Raw genomic sequence first — 5,851 nt, 5'->3', positions numbered from 1 at the left:
TATTGAACATATCTTACACAGAATTTGAGAAATATGAAAATGTCAGAAATTTTATTGATAACATGTCTTTTATAAAAAAATTACAAGTGAGTTGTAGGTGTAGAAATAATACTGATGCTTAGATACAACAACATCTGGCTTTCATGGTAATAGTACACTCTTTCTCTATTGAGTAAATATGTATATTTGAATATCATAAGCAATAACCATGTGTCAAGAGCTGCAATCTCTACACTTTATGACAGTGGTCATTATTTTATGATCTATTTGTAGCAGTTTTTTTGATCACATGCTTTTTATGGCTTCCTTGTTCCTAATGAGGTAAATTCACTTTCCACAGAGTCCTCATAAGAACTGTATATAGTAAACTGGTGAGTGCTGTGATTTCCCTTATGTAATGTAAGTTGTTACATTCTCCAACTACAAAGTCTTTATATATAAGCTTATGCTATAACTGCTTGCTATTTTAACTCTGAATCAGTACAAGTCTCTTCCTACCCCATTTCTGAGATGGTGAGTCTGCAGTTATTAAATATGTTAAAAATTAAAATTGACAGTAAAATGAAACATGTTAACAATCGCACTTATTAATAATCAAAAGAATAATTCACTTAGGAAAATGTCAAAATCAAAACTGCCTGGGAATCATAATCAAGAGTTACCATCCTTCTGAAATGCACAGGGATACTCAGGCTGACAGTTGTAGCTTGTTTAGCAGAAAGAAAAATTTCTTCTGCAGGCAGGATGTTCTGTGCTATGTGTCATGTAGGAGCCCAGCATGTTGGGATCTCCCTGACCTTAAAAAGTATAGGCAGCAACTTCTGCTGGCTTAATTCTGCTGACTTGGATGGAGTTAAATGAGCAGGAAATTTATTACTGCATCCAGTTTCCTTAATCTCTAGGAACATATGGATGCCTCAAATGTATGTCTTAAAACTCCACAGCATAACTTTAGTGTATAAATAAGACGGGCTGCAGTGAGAATGAAGTACTTTACCTGTTCCCTTCTTCTGCAACTGAGCTCCACAGGGCAGTAAGGATCCTGCCTCGCATATTTGCAAGTCTCTGAGATAATGACTTATAAACCTGATATTTTTCAGACCTGCTTTAGTGTCTGCCTAGGCTTTGTTCATCTCTGCTATGAGAAAAAGAAAGAAGAGTTGTCGTTTGTTTTTTTGTTGTTTTTGTTTGGTTGGTTGGACTTTGTTTTGTTTTGTTTTGTTTTTGTTGGGTTTTTTGTTTGTTTGTTTGTGGTTTTGTTTGTTTTTTTTTAATGACCAGCTCTGTATCTGCAATGTCTTGGAACTAAAGGTTGAATGTGGAAGAAAATTAGAACCAACTGAATAATGTTCTAGCTCTGTGAACACTAACTTTGAGTAACTATGTTAGGATATGTTGTCCATCACAGTTTCCACAAGTATAATAGCTGTTTAATAAGGAATTCTCTAAGAAGGTCATGTTCAGAAGAAAGGCAGTGTGTGTGCTGTGTATGTGTTTCTAGCTGATTTAGTCGCATAGCAAATTTGTACTTTGAGTAGAGGGAGATGATGATGTTACATTGCTTGCTACTTTCAGTGGTCCCAGTAGGATCCCTGCATCTTCCAATCTGCCAAATCAATAAATCAGAGATTGAACAAGCCTCATTGAATATGTTTCTTGTCTCTCCTTCATTTTCTCATTAAGTCCTTGGGCATCTGTTTACTGCCTCCAGCTCAAGGGGGAGCAGACCACTAACGTAAAATAGCACTTTCATGCCAAACAGCCTGAAGTCAAATAGCTCTACATCATGTATGGATTATGAATTTACAAGCAGAATACTGATTTCTTGAATGGTAAAACCTGACAGAAATGGGCCTTCATTTGACTGGAGCCTGCCGGTATAACAATAACTTAAGTGTGCAATGATTCATTTCAAGATGACATTCAAAGTCTTGAGGGAACTTACCATATAAATTTGGTTCTTTTCAGTGCTTTCTAGCTCTTTTTCCATGTGATTGCTAATGTAATGTGTATTATGATGAAGAAAACCACTCCAGAAATGGTTACTTTGGGTCTCATGTTTTATCTGTGATCACAGAGTCTGCTCCATATCTTTCAGGGTGATGAGCAATTAAGTTCCAGTTATTGTAGTAAAGCAACCACTACTGACTAGTGCCTGTAGCTGTTTATCCTAGGTTGGAAGATCTTTGTGTTATTTTGGCATATATATTTCAAGAATTTCCTCTATTCTTAACACAAATGAGTGCTAACATGTGAACAACATATTCTCTTCTAGTAGTAACTTTCTGAGCATCACACATGGCAGCAGGAACACTAACAGTAAACAAACAAACCAAAACATAAACAGCAAAATCCCATAAATTTTATAAAACCACTTTCCTCTTTTTTATGTAAGATGTATATCAATAAAGGCAGGCCCTTTGCTGGATAGAAGACTGGTAGATTTTCCAAGAAGTACAGAGCAGAACTAAATATCTTTCATTAAATACCATTACAATAAATAGTTTTTTTGTATAATTTTGTGCAGTAGCAGATTAGCTGTGGGAAGCAACTTATGAAAGAAATGATACTGCATATTATGGGAGCCATTAAAGTAAATATTTCTACTATTCCATTAATTTAAATGGGAAATTAGGATTGTGATACACTATTAAGAGACTTTGCTTGCAGCAAACACACAAGGACATTTCTTTTAGAAACTAATAATTTTGGACTGTTCCAAGCAAAATACTGTTTGGGAGACTTATGGTCATACAATGAGTACACTCATTTTCCATTGGCTCACCATTGGCTGGAGGTGCTCAGTATTCCCCAATGAAACACTAGGTAGCTCCAAAAATGAGGCCTTGTTCTCCAGAGATATGTTTGGGACATAAGTGTTTTCAGAGATGAGTCAAACTATTCATGGAAGTTTCCAGGAATGAGCAGGAATGAGCAGTTTTTGGTAGTGTGATAATTCTGATTACAGAAGCATTGTGTTTACTTTTTGGATTTTAACAAGTTCCAATTCAGCAAAATGGTGTGTGACCTTCCCAGAAGAGTTCACTTTGAAAGTTAGTGTCTTAAAATATAGTCTGTCTTTCTTATTAGCTAGCATGAAAAAAGAGACCTTTCAGTGCTGTGGAGATGAACTCTGGGAGCAGACGGTGGATATAACAACACAACAGAGAGAGCTCATAGGCACACAGGGCAGAATTTATCATTGCTTCCAATTAAATCTTCAGTTTCTCCATGGTAAATATGAGACAATGCAATAGTATATAAATAATTAATGCAATTGAATGCATTTTACAATAGCATTTCTACTATTTCTTGATTATTTGCAGTAAAATAGCATCACTGTGCAAATGTGAGAAAAATTTAGTTCCTTTCATATATGCTTTTTTTTTTTTTTTTGGCTGTTTGAAGAGGAAGACAGATTGCTCAGAGAGCAAGTGGAATGTGCCTCCCTGGAAGTAATGAAAACTCAACTGGACAAGGCCTTGTGCAAATTTCTCCCAGTTTGAAGCCCTGAGTAGTGGGTGTAGATGCCCCTTCCAACATAAATATTGTGATGTTACCCTATGCTCTGCATTATAGATAATTATACACTTCTATTGTAATCTAAAGGGCATATGAAAAGATGAAGTGTATTTTGTTGCACAGGAGGTGTTTGAGGTGTTTAGGAATAGTCAGAACTCATTTTTCTGTTTACCCAGTGATATTGATCATATTCCTTGACTCCTCTCACAAACTCAGTTCCAGTCAGGCTGAATTAACTTCTACAGAATAAACTTCTTAAGATGCAGAAAATAGAGCAAGCCAGCCAAAAAAATTCATCTCAATCGGCTCTCAGTTACAGTTGGATTTTTTTTTCCTATTTGTGACTTAAACATGTCTGTAAACTCTTTGTTCTGTTGTGTTTAGGGTTGTGTGGTTTTTTGTTTGTTTGTTAGTTTGTTTGTTTGTTTGTTTTTCTTTGGTTTTTGGTTTTTGGGGTTTTTTTAGTGAGGCTTGCTGCTCTTATGAATTTCCACCAAAATAAAATCAGGGTGAAGAGAAATGTGTCCTTGACCTCAGGTATGATGAGATTCTCCTGTCATGAGGCTGTGCAGTGTCCCACAGATGCTTTTTGTCTGTGTTTGCACTAGTTGGAAGGATCTACTCTATTTGCATTCCCTTCAAAAGATCAGGGTGGCAAGACCACAGAAATATCAGATGATAAGCAATGCTCTTGGATTTGAAATTGTTGTATCTCCCAGATATGATACCAGTGGTATTAGTTCTGCTTCCATACCTCGCAGATATTTTATGCTGAATGTAGCCAAGAAAATACTGCACAATGCATAGAGAAGACTGCACTCTAAATATCTTTAGGACCGTCAGGTTAGTTTTGTGTTAATGCCAGAAATCTGATTTCTGGACTGTTGAGAAGGAAACAGAAAGTAGGAATAGTGTGTGAAAAAAAGTAACGAAAACTCTTCCACCATTTCTTAAGCCAACTATTTTATTTTAAATTGCCAAAACGGATTTGCCATTATTTTTATCTGCTGCTTTGGAGAATAGAAAGCCAACTTTTTAATGGCAACTATAGTTTTCATTAAATTTGTTGCAAGCTGAGAAAAACACTATGAAGTTATTCTTTCTAATAATTCTCTCTAGTGGAGGAGAACTGGGAACACCTCTTTTCTCAAGTAGGTCTGCAAGTCAAACAGTTGCAACCAAAGATGTAGAAGCTTATACCCATCCAGTATTATTAACTGGAGACACCGGAGCTCACTTACGTCTTTCCCTAATTCCAGTAGATATACAGATATGATGCATGATGTTACATCTCCTCAAGGTCCCTGGAAGCTGTGGGCTTCACAGTGTTCCTAGTAGTATATATGTCTTATAGTAGTACACCTCATGCCCATTTTGCATCTGAGTAGAATCCATATTCTCTCTGGGTTAGGATATAAAGTTGCAAATATGAGACTTTTTAAATGCTTTTTGCTGTTTCTCAAAATATTTCTCTTAATTGCTTGATTTGTGCTGATAATGAATATATTTATTATCTTGTATGCAACACAGAAGGTAATTTATGGTTCCCGCAGCTCTAAAACAGGTGGCCAAAGTTAGATGGCACTAGTTAGATCAGAATCAAAGTTTTCTGCAAACACTCTTTGTTTGCTGTTATTTGTCACAGACACAAGGGTTGTATGCTTTGTTGAACTAGGGAAAAAATCAAAATTGCAGAATATAATGAAAAACTCCTAAAAAAATGCACAGATGACATTTTCATCTCCAGTAAGTTTTCCTATTTTACATCAATACAACTAGAATAGTTTACAGGAAGTGTTTCTTACTGTGGCTTAGCTATTTAAATTAATGGGACTGTAATACCATTCAGAAACTTGAAAACGGAATTTATCTTACCACACTCTTTGGATGTAAAGAAATGTATCGGGCAGACTATGTCTTCTAAAACCTTCTATTGTAATGAATGTGTTATTCATTATTTTTCCTAGACAAGTTTATTTTAGAAAAAGAAAATGAATACAGATCAGTTATTGAAAGTCATTTGTGAACTCACTCAATATTTTGAAAGGATAAGAAAAATGTTTTGGCGATTGCCAGATAAAATAGATTTCTATAATATTACAGAGAGATGATTATACAACACAGGCTGATCTCCTTCCTGTCCCTTACTACTTGCCAAGTTGCTAAGTACTCGCATTGAGGCTTTCTAACTTGCCTTAGCCATTCAGTGCAGCTCCCTTCTGTGGAAGTGCATGATGAAAGACCTGTCTGCATTTTAGCTTCTGGCTGGCACAACACACCTTTCATTTTCGCACACTTGCCTTTTATCGAGGCAGGTAAGGAAGAGAGG

The sequence above is a fragment of the Corapipo altera genome, unplaced genomic scaffold, assembly GCF_003945725.1.
Source record: "Corapipo altera isolate COAL_440 unplaced genomic scaffold, ASM394572v1 0, whole genome shotgun sequence".
Classification (NCBI taxonomy): Eukaryota; Metazoa; Chordata; class Aves; order Passeriformes; family Pipridae; genus Corapipo; species Corapipo altera.
The sequence above is the reverse complement of the archived record's forward strand: the minus strand, read 5'-3'. Positions refer to the sequence as shown.